The following is an 18,425-nucleotide window of genomic DNA, read 5'->3' as shown; positions in this document are numbered from 1 at the left end:
AATTGGATTTGGTTAGACAATGTGTGGTTGGTAAACAAGGATCGGTTTTTTAGCAAGGTACGGAATGTATTGTCAAATATTCAATATGATTCCACAAGATCTATTTTCGTTCAAGTAACGGATTCTAGCCAATGGAAAGGATCTTCTTCTGATCAATCCAGAGATCATTTCGATTCCGTTAGAAATGAGAATTCAGAATATCACACATTGATCGATCAAACAGAGATTCAGCAACTAAAAGAGAGATCGATTCTTTGGGATCCTTCCTTTCTTCAAACGGAACGAACAGAGATAGAATCAGATCGATTCCCGAAATGCCTTTTTGGATCTTCCTCCATGTCCTGGCTATTAACGGAACCTGAGAAGCGGATGAATAATCATCTGCTTCCGGAAGAAATCGAAGAATTTCTTGGGAATCCTACAAGATCAATTCGTTCTTTTTTCTCTGACAGATGGTCAGAACTTCATCTGGGTTCGAATCCTACTGAGAGGTCCACTAGAGATCCTAAATTGTTGAAGAAAAAACAAGATGTTTCTTTTGTCCCTTCCAGGCGAGCGGAAAAGAAAGAAATGGTTGATATATTCAAGATAATTACGTATTTACAAGATACCGTCTCAATTCATCCTTCGGAACCAGATCCGGGATGTGATATGGTTCCGAAGGATGAACCGGATATGGACAGTTCCAATAAGATTTCATTCTTGAACAAAAATCCATTTTTTGATTTCTTTCATCTATTCCATGACCGGAACAAAGGGGGATACGCGTTACGCCACGATTTTTTTGAATCAGAAGAGAGATTCCCAGAAATGGCGGATCTATTCACTCTATCAATAACCGAGCCAGATCTGGTGTATCATAGGGGATTTGCCTTTTCTATTGATTCCTACGGGTTGGATCAAAAAAGATTCTTGAATGAGGTATTCAACCCCAGAGATGAATCGAAAAAGAAATCTTTATTGGTTCTACCTCCTCTTTTTTATGAGGAGAATGAATCTTTTTCTCGAAGGATCAGAAAAAAATCGGTCCGGATCTACTGCGGGAATGAGTTGGAAGATCCAAAACTAAAAACATCGGTATTTGCGCAAATCGGCCTAGTTTATGAGTTCAACTCGATTAGTCCTTACTATGTACTATATTGTACTATTACAATCGAAATCATAAATATGCCATTCCAAAAAGGGAAAGTTCAAAATAATTGGGACTTTTTCGAGATTGGATGCAGTTACTAATTCATGATCTGGCATGCACAGAATGGAAACTTCATTCTCGATTCTACGAGAATTTTTATGAAAGCGTTTGATTTGCTTCTCTTCCATGGAAATTTCATTTTCCCAGAATGTATCCTAATTTTTGGCCTAATTCTTCTTCTGATGATCGATTCAACCTCTGTCCATTCTCTGTATTATCAATAGGATCAATTATAACAAGTCACACGCTCATATTCCGGAAATGAAATATCGAAACAAATAAATTTCACGATCGAACTGCCATAATGGTCTATAAATCCAAGTCTTAGGTAATCTTAAGTGCAATACCGGACGGATTTTCACAAGCCGCCGGTAACTTCGTTAAACCGCCAGTATTATACCGGCGGTTGCCCCGACGGAAGTCGGCGGTTGTCCGTTGAAAGCCCAGTGGTCTAGACCGCTGTTACTACCGTCGGTCCGGACTGCCAGAAACCGCCGGTGTTGTACCGGCGGTGTACCGACGCTTACTGGGGGTTAATTTAACTAACGCCAGCCGCCATAACCGCCGGTTAGCCGTCGTTGAAGGACCACCGATAAGCCGTCGGTACCCTGACCGGCGGTACGTTGGCCGGAACACCGCCGGTACAAAGCCGTGTAATAACCGGCGGTATAGGGCGTCGAAAATTCATCGGTTAGTTAAGCCGTCGGTAAAAATCGCCGGCAAATAGTTTCCTACGCCATTTTTTTCGGCGGTTCTATACCCGCCGCAAAGCCGCCGGTACCTTCGAATACCACCGGTTTTCCCACCCAAACCGCCGGAAAAAACTGCCGGTTTTGGGTGATTGTCCTGTAGTGTATAGTACGATCGTTATCATACGATATGATTAGTTTAAAAAAATTTTAGCTCACATTTCTCACACCCCTATGTGTGTATGTACGTCGTCAATTTAGCATACACCCTTATATGGCCAGGCTCTAGAAATATAAAATAAAAGAAATTAAAAATACATACTCTTTCGTATAACATCACATTCTATCTAAACTTAAGCCTTGATCATTCTTGCACGGTATATGATGTACATGAAATGTTAGTACACATAGAAAAAATAATATGTGATACATATGCAAGGAAAAATAAAATTTCAACCAATAATATTTGTTATCATCAAAATCACAGGCTAGAGATCATGGATTGCAACAATCTCTCTATTTTTGATGATGGAAAAAATTTTTGGTTGAAAATGCAAGTTAATATTTTTGCACTAAACTCCCGCTCACTAGGTGTTAAATTTGAAAATAGGGGTAAGATAATTTTAAAATTTTTTTAATTTAAATATTTTTATGCTAAATACAAAAGTAAAAGTGCATTACAAATATAAGATGCATAAAATAAACTGCATAATAAAGATGAACAAATACACAAATAACTAAACTAATACTCACCCTTTTGACATCAACAAAAAGAAATATTTAAACTGAAACACATGAAAAAACTACAAAATAGAGGAAAAAAAAAAGAAAAAGCCCAAATATAGATCCTAAATGTATGAAGGATCCATATCAGGTGGTGGAGGAGGAGGCTGGAAATACTTATGAATGGATGAAAATTGTTTGCCAAACTAAGCCATATCCGCCTCTTTTTATTTTTGTTGTTATTGGATATGGCTATCCAGTCGGGACTCCAATCGATCAAAATGTTTTATCAACTTCTCACAAGGATAAGACTGGTGTACTATTACAGCTCCTGACATGAGCGCCGGTGCTGATGCTGCTGCTGCAGGACGAGCTCCCCTTCCTCATCAAAATTAAGTTATTCCTCTTAATCATGCTCTCGGTGATGACAAAAAAGAATGTGGAAGGAATCGTAAGTGTAGATAATTAGGAAATGATCAGTGGTAGTAGGATAAGTAAGCCCATATTTTTTTTTTGTTTAAGATGTAGGCAATGATATGACCAAAAGCAATGTTTTGTTTCTTTCTGGTGGAAAAAGGCTAATGGGAGTATGATTTTGAATGCAATCAATGATCATTTGGGATTCATTAAATTGTGTTTTAGACATAATGAAGTAGGTAACTAAGGAAGGAAGTGAAGTAATATTTATGTGATCTCTAGGTTTAGGAATGATTGAGGTTTGAAGGGCATGCTAGATAATACTTGCATTTTGATTTAAGGAGTGGACTAGCGGTTGATGTTGATTGAGGGAAACACTCTGACAATTAAATTGACCACACTCTAATGAAAGTCTCCCAGAAGCCATTGATTAGAGTCAAGGTCCTTTTATGGATAGGTGAAAATATTCACCTAAGTCTTCCTTGGTTGTTTTTATGGGTTACCTATAGACATAATATCTCATGATGGGAGCAGTGGCAACTAACTCTTAGGTTTGCAAAAAATTCATAGAGGAGTTCAAAATTAAAGGGAAAGGCAAGGGTAATAAAGAATTTGAGAGTGGTGGATACGAAGAGGTTCATTACCTCATAATTTAGGGCTTGTTGATTCAGTATTCTAGATGGAGTGAAGTGGCTTCCTTGTACTGATAATATGCAGCTTCATCTTATGTAGACTAGAAGCGGCCGTTAATAGGTGACAAGAGGAAGAACTTCTTTGGGTCTGACGACCATGCTTTCTACCTCTGTCCATTTGAGAAATTGAAGGTATGAGTTAAGAAGGAAGAATAAATTCAAAGGATTGGATGAATTAAGCTTTAGAAATCCCTTTAATTTATAGAGTTTTATCCAATAGTACAATACAATTTACGATCGTACAATACGATCAGAAAAAATTAAATCATTTGGATGCCTTATCAAAAAAAGAGGTTAAATCATACATATGATCAAGATCATACTATACGATCTTAAGAAAAAGTGTTTGTCCCAAGGAGTCGTCTATACGACTTTTGACTAAATTGATCATGCAGTATGTATAACTATTCAAACAGTATGATAAGTCAATTAATATTGTACCGGTCAATTTGAATTTATCCAACAGCCTTTGACAAGTGTATCGTAGAGTATGAATATGTATTTGTACAGTACGATCACTAATATTTGATCAGATCAAGACTGTTGTTTTTATTGAAGGTAGAGATTTGTGTAGGGGTGTAGATATAGTATAGTATTATGTGAACAAATTTATCTTTCATTTTTTAAAAAAAGATTTAAAATAAAAGGTGTGTGAAAATTAGGGAAAATCTATGAAATACAAAATGATAAAATAAACAAAAGAAATGAAAAGCACAAATTAATAAATAATAGTCATAGAAATTCAAAAAATGACACACAGCAGACACACAGAAAAATGGTTGATTTCAAATAATAGAGAATTTCAAATTCTTCCTGAATCAAGCATAAATGTCTATAACACATAGTCTAGTCCTCAAGGTACTAAATGTGTCATAGGGAAGGGGTTTGGTAAAGATGTCTACCAATTGATCTTTAATAATTATATGATGAAGTTCTATATCTCCCTTGGCTACATGATTTATACTGAAATGATGCCTAATTTATATTTGCTTTGTATGAGAGTGTTGGATTATATTTTTTGAAATATAAATGGCACTGGTGTTGTCACACATAATAGGAATGGTGCCTACATGTAGTCTAAGATCTAAGATTTATTACTTCAATTATAAGACTTGAGCAACAAAGCTTTCTATAATAATATATTCCACCTTAGCGGTGGATAGGGCTACTGAGTTCTTCTTTCTTTTAGACAAGAAAACTAATGATTGGTTTATGAATTGAAATGTTTCTAAGGTATTTTTCTATCTACCATATATCCTATAAAGTCAGAGTTTGAATATCCTATGATTTCAAAGAATGAGCTATATTTAGGATACTAGATACCCAGGTTTTGAGTGTCTAATAGGTATCTAAGGATTCTTTTAACAACAATAAAATGAGATTCTTTGGGATATAATTAAAATCTAGCACAAAGATTTATACTAAACACGATATCAGGTCTATTGATAGTCAAATAAAGAAGAGATCCAATTATCTCTCTAGATTTCTTCTAATCAACTTTTTTTTTTCATTGGGATCCTTATCTAATTGAATGGTAGAGTTCATGGGAGTATTGATTGCCTTAGAATTATCCATCTCATATTTTTTAATGATATCTTTGATATATTTTGATTGGATAAGAAAGGTTCCATCATCCCTTTGCTTCACAATAAATCCGAAGAAATAGGTAAGCTCTCACATCATGCTCATCTCAAACTCCTCACTCATTATTTTTAAAAATTCAGCATAGAGAATCTTATTTTTGGATCCAAAAAGTATATAATCAACATAAATTTGAACAATGAGTAGATCTTTTCTTACTTTCTTAAGAAATAGGGTGATGTCTACATTATCCTTAATAAATGCTCTATCTAAGAGGAATGTACTCAGTCTGTTATACCAATCTCTAGGTACTTGTTTTAATCTATATAATACCTTTTCTAATTTGAATATATTATTGAGAAATTGAGAATTCTCTAAACCTAGAGGTTACTCAACATATACACCTTCCTTAATAACCTAATTTAGGAAGACACTCTTAACATCTATCTGATATAACTTGAATTCTCTAAAATAAGTAAAGGCTAATAGTACTCTAATGAATTCTAACCTAGCTATAGGGGCAAAGATCTCCTTAAAATTAATTCCTTCATTCTTATTGAACCCCTAAGCTACTAATCTAGCCTTATTCCTAATCACTATGAAAGATGCATTTATTTTATACTTAAAACCCCACTTAGTTCTTGTAACACTATGGTCCTTAGGTCTGCTAACCAGTTCCTATACATTATTCCTACCAAAATTGATTTAATTCTTCATGCATAGCTAGGATTTAGAATTCATCGATTAGGGCTTAATCTATATTGGTTGGTTCTACCATGGAGATGAAAATAGAATGACTAACCACCTTTTTAAGTCCATGCCTAATTTTAACACCTACAGATGGATTTCCTAGGATTACTTGTTTTCTAGGGTGATTAGATGAGTATTTTCATTCTTTAGGAAAAGGCTCTTGAGGTTCTGTTCTATCTCCTAGGTCAATGAATTTTAACCCTTGGGTGACCTCTATTCCTTCTTCTTCTAACCTAGGCTTAAATGATTTATCTGATTCATCAAACACGATATGGGTAGACTCTTCTACTACTAGATCCGATAAGCTTTACCTACAGATGAATATCCTAAGAAGAATACTTCATTAGAATTGGGATCAAACTTTCCTAGAGATGATTTGCCATTAATCAGGATAAATCATTTACAACCAAAAACATTTAAGTGAGAAAGATTGGGTGTCCTACCATTAAGGATTTCATAGGGTATCTTATTTAACTTGGATCTAACATTGACCCTATTCAGCGCATAACAAGTAGTATTTTATACTTCTACCAAAACATATCTAGGGAGAGAATACACAACTAATGTGACCCTAGCTGCTTCTACTAAAGTCCTATTCTTTCTTTCAGCTATTCCATTCTACTAAGGGGCCCTAGTGGCAGAAAAGTTATATTATATCCCTACCTCCTATTAAAAGTATTCAAACTTATCATTTTTAAACTCTCTATCATGATCACAATGAATAATTGAGATCTCACATCCTAGTTTCTCTATATCTAGGTGGAGCAGGTTCTAAATTCTTTAAATGATTCTTTCTTTTGAGCATGCTAAGAATCTAACCTAGGTGAATCTAGAGTAATAATCAATAATCACAAATCCATATGATTTCCTCCTTGGCTTGCTATACTAACATATCCAAACATATCCTTATGAAGAATTTCTAGGGGCTTAGAGGTGATGATGTCCTTGATTGAATAAAATGAAGACTTAATTTGCTTTCCTAGTTGACATACATCATATAGGTGGTCCTTAGTAAAATTTAACTTCGGCATACCTCTAATGAAGTCTTTCTAAGCAATCATCCTAAGGGTCTTCATACTTGCATGCTATAGTCTGCTATGCCATAGTCATGATTCATCAACTGTGGTTGTCAAACATAAAGAATTAGAGTATTCAATGTAATTCATATCAAGCATATAAATATTGTTAACTCTTTTTTCTCTTAGAACCAAATTTTCATTCAAACTAATCATGTATTTTGTGGATAAATTTAATGTCAAATCTTTTATCACACAACTGACTAATACTAAGTTTATGTTTTATACTATCTACAAGTAAAACATTCTCAATGATAAAATTCTTTAAGTTTTTAATTATACCCGAGCCCACCACTTTTTTTGTGGTGTTATCTCCTAGTATAACCTTGCCTCTTAACTCGACCTCCAGTGTGATGAACTGCTTCATATCTCCAGTTATGTGCGTTGAGTATTCGCTGTCCAGATATCACATGCTCTCACTAGTCCTTTTGTAAGAGCACTCCTACAAAGTCAATCAAAGGTTAGATTTGGGAAATGTTGGTGGAATTTTGAATACAGGTTATGAAAAATATTAGTTTTCTTTGGAAATATTAAAATTAAGATTAACTTCTAATTCTAAAGTCAAATCAACTTGGTAGAAAAAGTATATCACCCCTGAAGGATGAAAATAAAATTTCATAACAGTGTTCAAACTTAGAATTATGAAATTCATCTTGAATATCATGACCAGATTCTAAAGAGAACTTCGTATGGCCCCAAGGGAACAAAGTGAAGTTCAACTAAATATCCAATTATAATATTCAAGAAGTATGATCGTCGAATTCACATCCAAAGCCTTATCAAAGAAGGATGCATCTCCCCGAAGGGAGATAACACCATTCAATGATAATCCTTCTAATGTAATAACGACGATCATTTTTGACTTTCTCCCAAAGAAATATAATAAGATTTTAGAAAAATTAATTTTAAAATCAGGTGCGTGTGTGGTTCCAAATCTCCTACGAGCGCAAGCCCTTGTAGTTAATTATATCGTAGGGAGACAAAGTCCCCTACGAAAACTCTCGATTAAAATAGTGACAGAATTTTGTTAGATCTTCTAGGAGTGATACCAAAAATGAATGAATTTTGGAAGTTCAAAAGGGAATGGATCGAGATTAAACAGTTATTAATAGAATCAAGGGGAGAAAGGTAGGGGACACCTTGAGATTCTAGAACCATCCGGAAGTGTCCCAACTTAATCTAAGTGTTGAGCTTTATGTTTTAGGATTGAAATGAAGCTTTAGTTGGAGTTGAGAATTTTATTATAAATTTGGGATTATATTCCCGAAATTTGGGGTCTTATAATCAAAAACATGCCCCGGATCCTAAATCTAATTTAGACACTGGACCACAGTCGTCCGAACCTAACTAATGCTGTGTAAGGTCTGGACTTACCCTGGCTTGGATTGGGGAGCCAGCTAACCACCTAATCGATTTAAAATATATGAATCCGATCTTTTATGAAAGAGTGGTAGGGACGTTTTATTTAAAGTTTTGGAGAGTTGGGGCCGACATCTAGAGATTTTTCTAATTGGCCCCTTTGACTTATGTTGGGTGCAAAAATGCTAAGGACTAATGCAATTAAAATTTTGACTCTTTAAGTATGTTTCTAACGCAATGCGTGCTGGTTGACAACTTCAAATCAAATATGCTTGAAATTTTAAAAACATGCTTAGAAAATAATTTTTTTAGAAGACTGGACTTCCATAGGTCCGGCACCTCGTCCTCATAGGTCAGACTATCCGGACTCTATCCGCAGGCGGGGAAGGGTCTAAAGCAAGGAAAGAGTAATGCAGAAATATGCATGCAACCCAGGGGTCAATCCCCAACTAATTTCCTAGATTCGTTATCTTTCTATGTTATTTAGACTCACTAAAATTTTAAACTTTAAGGTTATGAATATAAAATTTTTCATACTCTCGCGAGCCTCACGAGTCTAGGCAAAAACAAAAGCGGCACACAAACACCAAAAAACTAAGAAAAGTAGGCAATCCTAAGGGCAATCAATTCAACATATCTAATATAAATTAATTAATCAATAAATGTCCATAGGCAAAGTTGCCTTGCTTATTACAAACCAGGGTCTTGCATAAAGTAAAGTGGCCGGGCACCACTGACAACAACCCGGATTCTAAACCTAGTAATGACGCAAGTAGTTTTGAGTGGGATACTCTCAGTCTTCAAGTCTTCAATCTCGTTCTCCTTTGGGTTCTTTTTCTTCGGGCTCCTTGGATTCTTCGTAATAAGCTACCCAAATGGATAAGAGGGCACTTCCTTTAAGGGGAAGGCCACTCTTTCCTCTTTGGGTAAGGAAGAAGTCTGATTCAAATTTGGATCTCCAAATAGAAAAGGGCCACTCCCCTAGGGGGTGTCTTTTTCTTTTCGGAGTCCAAGCTTTAGACCTATGTATCCCAACTCAAAATCTAATTTTCATAACACTTAACAAATATACAAATTACATTTATATCAAATCAAAATTCTAGACTCTCCTGTAGGGTTATCCCAAATAGTCAATGAATCAAAATATTTCATTCCCAAGTAGTAATATATGTGCATAAAAGAAAGTAAACACACTGGCCACACTCTTCTTATTTGGGGGCTATAGCAGCTGAAGCACTTGTGCAAGCATTTATAATAATTGATATTTTTTTATTAACTTAGCCCCACCTTTTTATTGCCCTGCATGAGCGTGGCCACCAACATAAAATAGTGTGAACATCCAGATCGTACCTATCCTAGGGGTAATCTAGTTGCCAAACACATCAATCCATCCACAGAGTGCCGAAAAAGTAAACAGACACAACAAAGCAATTAATTTCATCCACAACATGCAGTGAAAACTACGAAAAGATCTGGCACACAACAGTAAAGTAAACACTGGCCTAACCTAGATCTAGAGTTGGTTGTCCTAGCAAACCATCTAAAGTGTGTGTAAAAGGGTCGTGTGGCTGGGGTAGATCCTAGGTTGAGTGATTAGTTAAAATTATCTAAAAATTCTGAGTTTGTTAAGACTTAAAAGGGAATTTGATTAAAGTTTAAGTACTAATATATTAAGAATTTTAATTAAATATATTTTAAGGGTTAATTGATTACTACCCTTATTTCACATCGAGACCGTGAAGTTTATTTCACCTTCCTTGGGGCTAAGTTAATAGCCTCGTAGGCTTATGTTACCTAGTAGTAATCGGGGTTGATTAAATTAATTTAATTTGGTTGAAATTAAGAGGAATAAATTGATATTAAGGGGAGTTGTTTACTGATTTTAAAGGATTAGATAAGAATTTTATCAGCCTATTAAGAAAATTCTGGAATTTAGGGGAATTAGTAGACTTTGGAGGTTATCCAAATATGTTAACTAAGGGGTCAAAAATTAATTTTTTAAAATTAGAGTTAATCTTAATGGTTTCAGATTTTTAATAAATACTAGACCTAATTATGAGTTGTTAGACAGGTGTCACACTCAATTTGGAGTTTTCTATCAAAATTTATGATTTCTAGAAGTTCTGACCCGTTTTTGACCTAGGGTTAACCAAAATGTTGACTTTTGACTTTGACCAAATTTTGGGGGTTTGATATTTTTAGAAAATACTAGATTTTAATTAGAGTCATTAGACACCAAGTTTGCTTGATTTGGAATTTTCTATAATTCCTAATGAATTTTACAAGTTAAAGTATTGACTAGAATTTTTTAATTAACTAAATTAAAGGGTCCCTTTTAATGATTTGAACCCAAATGAGTCCTAAACTTCTTGAGATCAACCCCAAAGATCAGGAAAGATCCAAGGGGAGATATATAAAGTGCTTAAATGTTTTTTGGGATTTTTAATGATTTTTAATTAATTAATATTTATTAAATATTAATTTTAATTAAAATTAAATTAAGGTGGATTATAAAACTAAATTAATAGGGTTTGAATTTTTAGTTGTTAAGGGATCAATTAGGGTCAGTTAGGAGTATTTTAGGGAATTTTAGTAATTAAAATTGATTTATTAGAATTTCATTAAGGCCAAAGGGGTGATTCTAAGGGGGAATACTATGGCTCCTATTTGGTTAACCAAATGGGCCCCAAATCTGATGAGATTTGGACCATAAGATCATCTAATCCCAGGGCCTAAACACACCAAATTTTGGCTCAAATGGAGTATTCTAAGGTGGCTAACCAAGCCACCTAAGGTGATCTTTAAGTCACCTTTAAAAAATCCTAGGGAGCTATCCTAAGCTTGGATTGGGGAAAAATCACTGGCTCTAAACTCCCTATTCTACACATCCTCATCACATAAAAAATCATACCCTAAATCTCATTGGAAAGGTTTAAATCCTATTTTTAATTTAAGGGTCAACCCATGACCCTTAAACTCAAAATTAGGGGATAATGCCCTTAAACATCTCAAACAAGGGAGATAAAATTTGGACATGTCAGGGACATGCTCAAATTCAATCTCCCAAAATTCCAGGTCTTGGAGAATTAAAATAAAGCAATAATTATAATAATTAATAAAATAATGATACTGAAATTAAACTCAACACAGATGCAACCAGGACCTGGGACCATAGGGCTTTTGTAGGTCTCCCTGAGAACTTTCCAACGAGCCTAAGAAAACCTAAATTGGTCAAGTGTGCAGGGAGATATGAAATTTTGAAGATTCCATAAATTCTCTATAAAATTAAATCCAGCCATTACACAGTCAGCCGACGCTTTACACGCGGCGCGTCATGATTGTCGGGGCAACCATTGGTGTTGACTAGTTAATGGTCGGATTAACCGTAGCCATGTGGAATGAGGTGTATGGGCCATTTGGTCAACTTGGTTGACTTGGTCAACCAAGTTGGTCCATGGTTGGAATTGAGTCAAAGGGGTTCTAAAAATCAATTTGAAGCACTTGAGAAAGGTTTCAATGATTGATAATCAAATCAAGTCAAATCTAGGTCAAAAGTCCAAAAACCCCCTTAAAGGGCATTTTGGTCATTTTGGCCTTGAGTCAATCGGAGACAAAAGTGAGGATGTAAAATGTGACTACTTGTTCAATAAGTCAAAATCAAGGTATTGGAGATGGTCAAAGGGTTTGGAGGGGGCTCCAAGGTCAGATTCCACTAGGTGTAAGGTCTAGTGGCACTGATTATAAATATTTGAAGGTTTTGCAACCTTTGGAATTGGATTAAGTTTGTAGGGTTAGAGTCTTCCAAATGAGCTCAAATTTGGAGGATTGACACTAGAGACATATCATATCAATATGAAATTGATAGACCTTGAATCAGATGTCAAAAGGCTGGGTTTCAAGATGATGGAAAAAATCACCTAGAAAGGGCTTTAGGACCTAAGTCTTTAGCCTAAGAGTTATGGGATTGGATTGAATTAAGATTTGGATTGAGTCTAAGGGCTAGGAACTAGGAAGATCCTAGGATCTAGAGCTCAGGGAAGAGTTAAAAGTGACCTCGTACAAAAATGAGGTCAACAGGAACCCAAATAAGTTTGGGTTATACCTTATGTTTTGATGAATGACCTGCATGCATGCTATGTTGTGGTGCAAGTTATTTAGGCCTCCATACTAAATGTGCCATATGGTGTATTATGCAAGTTCAGGCTATATGACCTACCATGCCACAAGAATGATACCTAACCCTAGGGAACAAATTTACTAGTTTATGTTGGGGGTTGTGCCTCTTCCTAGGGGTATGTGATGCATGTAGTGATGTGAGGTTATACCATTGTGTCAATATAGGTGGTGATTTATAATGTTGAAGTGCATGAAGTTTTTGCACTCATTTGCACTTTCGAGACCTATAACTTTCAATTTCAATGCAAGCTCATTATGATATAGTTCAGTTGCAAATGCTTCTAACTATTTATATAAATCTTTTAACTCAAGATGTTTTGATTTCAAGGATTCATGTGCATTAATTAGGTCAACATGCTTCTTATTTAATGCATCAAACTCATCGAGTAAAGACATGTGATTTCTATCTAAAATAGAATGTTCAACTATTAGGCTATCATACTCTTTTTATAAAGTAGAAAAATCAGTGTTTAAGTTAGCATACACCTTTTTGAGCTTCATATATTAATCATGAATTTTTTTATATGTAATAAAAAGTTTATTATAAGATAGCTGACATACCTCATCTTGATCTGACTTATCAAGACTTTAATTAGCCACGAGACATAGATTAATTACCTCCTCCTATACTTCTTGTTTAGATGATTTTGAGGTAGAGTCAGCCCAAACAACCTTTTGTGTATGTTGCTTCCCCTTTTAAACTTTCATTCTCTTTGCCCTTCTCCTTGACTAGGTGAGTTTTAAAATTTGTGCATTCAGTTCACAAGTGGCTTGGTTTCCTACATATAAAATAAATTCTATTAGATGATGTTTTAAAATTTTTACTAGTTTTACCTTTATTTCATTGCTAATGATGGTTCTTCTTTCTTTTCAGAAAGTTTTTTGAACTTTCGAGTCATCAGTACAATAATATCATCCTCATCAACTATAAGCTGTCACTGTCTGAGTCATTAGCTTTCAAATCCATAATCTTCTCCCTTTTCCTGTGACTTACATCAAGTAAACTTTGACTCAAGCCTTGGTCGTAGGCAATGAGTGAGCCAAGTAAGTTATAAGTATAATACACATTCATGTCTTTTGATTCAAAAATTAATGTGACCTTAACATCATAAGAACTAGATAGGCAACATAGAATTTTGCTAACCTTTTTTGAATTAGAAAGTTCTCTATGTAATGCATGCAAGGATGTCACTATCTGAGTGAATATAAAGTACATTTTAGATATTATCTCACTATGTTTCATGCAAAATAGTTTATAGTTATGTAGTAAAATATTCAACCTATACTATTTTACTTCACTAGTTCTCTCAAATTTGATGCACACACCATCCCATATTTCCTTCCTCGTAGTACATATATACACTCTCATATAATCCTTAAATTTTAATTCATGAAAAAATAATTCAAGCATTTTACATTTAATTGAGCAAGCTCTTTATCCTCATTACTCCATTTAGTAAATGGGACATCAATTTTGACTACATTAACTATAGGTGATGGAAGTGAATAACCATTTTGAATCATGTGTTAAATTCTAAAATCAATAGATTGTATAAATGTAGACATGCAAATTTTTCAAAAATTAAAAAAAAAAAATTCAAACAGAGGTGGATGGGTTATAGAATAACCATCCGTAATATTTTTATTACCAAAATGCTCCATAAGATCTTTACTTAGGGATTTTAAAATTATGAATTCTAAGACCCACTCTGAGACCACTTGAAAATTCAGAGGAAGATGTAAGATCTCGTTGAACTATCCCTAGGCGCACAAAGAGGGGGTGAATTGGTAATTAAAAAAAAATACTAAAACAATTTTTTTATTTTAACCAATATCATAATTTATAAAAAATTCTAGTTAAGTGACTAACACAAGTGAAAGCAAATTAAAAAAATTTGATTTTATTTTTCAAAGTTTTATAACACAAATAAATTAAGAGGAATATATATATATATATATTTGCTTACACTAATTAAATATAACCAAGAAAAATTAGTAATTCAACTGTAATTTGAAATGAAAATTAAACTTTTGTAAGAAATATAAAATGCAGAAAATAAAAGAGTAGAAAAACTAGAAAGAACACATAAGAATTTTACAGTGGTTCGGTCAACCTTAACCTACGTCCACTCCTTGGAGTCCTCTCTAGGTACTGCACAAACATTATAATGACTCTCCTTTAGCCCCCACAATAAGGCCGATAAGCCCTTATAAATCACTTCCACCAAACACGGTGAAATAGAGAACCAAAAGCTATGTTACCCTCCTAGTGATGGCAACGAACCTTTGAAATCTTTCTCACGCTCCTGGTAATAACAGAGAACCTTCAATCCTTTTTCACCCTCCTAGTGAAGGCAGAGATCATTCAATCCTTTTTCACCCTTCTAGTGAAGACAGAGAACCTTCAATCTTTTTCACCCTCCTAATGACTTTAGAGTAACCACAACCCTTGACCTTGAAGCTTCTCTCCCAAGAGAAACTCCAATAATTCATCCAGATCACTAGAGGAAGCAAGGTGCAAGCATGCTTGGAGATACCATACATAAACCCTCACACTCCTCCCTCATATATAGCCTCACGTTCTCCCTCTCCAAGACTAAGAGCTCTATCAATAATTCTCCCTCAGAGTTTCTTCAATAGGCAAAAGCCTCTATTGAGATAAGATTGAATTTCTTAAGTACAAGGCTTTAAAAAACCCTAAGTTTTCAATTAATCAATCAATGTATATATAGCACGATTAGTTAAAAATAGAGGTTCATCTAGTACGATGGAATAGTCGTTTAGATGAAATGTTCAAATTTTGTGTACTTATCATACAGTATGATCAAAAGTTCATATGATATGATTAGTTCAATTTTCTTTTGTTCATACATGAAGATTACCAAGATAATTGAAAAAAATCTCAATCAATTTTCATTACGATTTACATCGTATTATATATTTAGTTCAAACATCAAGGGTTTGTATAGTATGATCAACATCGTACTATAAATTTAGTTTAAGTGGCAAGGGTTTGTGCAGTACAATCAACATTGTACTATACGACTAGTACAAAAAATCAAAGTTTCGCCTAGTACAATCAAATTTCATCTTTATTAGTCTACATTACGATCTATATCGTATAGTACGATTGGCCATATTTATTAAACCTTGATTTGATTGATTAATCACTGGGATAAATTTAAGTAATATTTCAAATATTTTATAGTACGAATCGGATTGTACAATACAATCAGTTAACAATTGATTTTAAAAATACTTACTTAAATCATCTAGGAGCTAGGCTTTCCTAATGAAAATGAATAATATTGTATGGTTAGGATTGTACAGTACGATCGGTTCATAAGCATTAATTATAAATTAGTTGTTAAACTAATGTTTTATATAACTGATCATATAGTATGATTATAAACATATGGTATGATTAGTTCAAAAAATTTCAGCTCACTTTTCTCACTCCCTTTTTTGTGTGTGTACATGTTGCCAATTTAGTATACACCATTATATAGCTAGGCTCAAGAAATATGAAATAAAAAAAAATTAAAAGTACAGGCTCTTTCAAATAACATCTTATTCAATCCAAACCTGAACCTTGATCATTCTTGAGCAGTGTATGATGTACTTGAAATATTAGTACCACATAAAAAATAATATGTGATGCATATGCTAAGAGAAATAGAATTTCAATCAATAATATTTATTATCATTAAAATAACAAGCTAGGGATCCTGGATTGCAACAGGGACTAGTAATGAATATGAGTATGAAGCTCTAGTAGTGGGTCTGAGATTGCTATTTTAGTCGGGATTCAGAACCGTCAAGTTTTTGGCAATTTTTAGCTTGTCATAAATTAAGTACTAGGCGTCTATAAGATTTGCAAGATTGAGTTACTATCACTGTCGGGTCCTTGAGCTTATGAAGCAAGTTCTAACCATTAAATTAACTTGAGTGCCCTGAGCTCACAGTAGCAAGCCTGAGCCAAAGAAATGACCAGTTTGAACAAAGAACCTATATTGATTGAAGTTCTCACTCATTAGGTCTTAGAGCCACCCATTTTATAATTTCTACAAGCATAGGGGTTACCAAATCTAAGCCAGTAGGATGTAACATCGGTAGATTCTTAACATCCTCAACAAATCACTCTAAAAAACTAGCCAAAAGAATAGAAAGTAATTAGAATAAGGCTCAAATCTAGTGTAGCCTTAGAATCATGGTGGTAATGCCTAGATGTTAAAGAATAAGTTGATTGGAGATAGTCATTCATTGACTATTTCATAGGAAGGAAACTACCAGCAAACAAATCGTTAATTGTGTAAATATGGAAAAGAGTGTTGTAATACATGTTTGTCAATAACAAAAGGTATCGAAGAGCTTTTGACCAAATGTAGCTAAACTATTTATGGACCAAAAAAGTTGATAAGGTGGTACTAGAGGTTCATGAAGGACTTTATGGCGCACACCAATCAGGTACTAAAATGATGGTCAAGATCAAGAGAATGGGTTACTACTTACAACTGGTGAAGGATTGCATTGATAATGCTAAGAGATGTCATGAGTGTCAAATATTTTATACATCAACTACCAAACTCGTTTCACCCTATAGTGGCACCCTGACTGTTTGAATGTTGGAGCACTGATATAATCAGCTCGATTGATCCACCGTCATATGTTATACACCTCTTCATATTAGTAGCGATTGACTACTTTTCTAAGTGAGTAGAGATGGCCCCATTTAAGGAAGACACCTCTAAGTAAGTGATCAACTTCTTTACCCATAATATTATTTATAAATTTGGTGTACCATACTGTATAATATCATACAGTAGTACATTATTCACAAATACTAAGACTTATAAATTTATGGATAAGCACAAAATTGATTGGCGATATTCATCTATATACAACCCAAGAATAAATGACCTAATAGAGTCCTTTAACAGAATATTAGTAATATTACTGAAAATCTTTACTAAGAATAAAAAAAAATGACATGATAAGATGGTAGAAGTATTATGGGCATATTGTACTACTTATAAGATGTCATCCAAGGCCACTCCTTACGTATTGACGATTGGGGTTGAGACAGTGTTGCTACTAGAGATTGAATTACCTTCACTTCGGGTAGCCATCCAGTATGATATCACTTAGGAATAAAATTCTTGCCTTAGAATGAAAAATCTTGATGCACTATATGAAATCATACTACAAGCTTAATAAAATTTAGAGATCCATAGAGCAACGATGGCCAAATCCTTAGATCAGATGATGCGTCAATAAGCATTTCAAGAAGGAGAATTAGTATTGGTATTGAGAAGACCAATCTTCTAATATCAAAAAATTATAGGCAAATTTGAGTCTAACAAGGAAGGTCCTAGCATTATCAAGGTGTACTAGGGAAGAGCTTATTAACTAATCAATCTCAATAGTCAAATGCTCATTCGACCGATTAATGGTCGATATATGAAGAAATATCACACATGAAGTTCAACCAAGGAAATTATATACTTAAAGTTCTCTGTAGTAGCTAAAATACAAAATTTTCATGACCCTCCCCCACAAGACATGGGATATTTTAAATATTTATTTGGGTGATATCATGCATCTCACCGATATCTCCAAATAAATATTTAAAATTATAAAATACAATTATCTTTTCAAATAAGGGAATATGATAATATTCTTTGTGATTTGTATATGCATAAATTCTTCAAAATTCAAGACATTGCCTTCTTCAACATACCAAAACTCTGAGAGTCATGAAAGATGATTT

This window comes from Dendrobium catenatum, unplaced genomic scaffold (assembly GCF_001605985.2).
Source record: "Dendrobium catenatum unplaced genomic scaffold, ASM160598v2 original_scaffold_211366, whole genome shotgun sequence".
NCBI classification, from domain to species: Eukaryota; Viridiplantae; Streptophyta; class Magnoliopsida; order Asparagales; family Orchidaceae; genus Dendrobium; species Dendrobium catenatum.
This window is presented reverse-complemented; position numbering follows the sequence as displayed.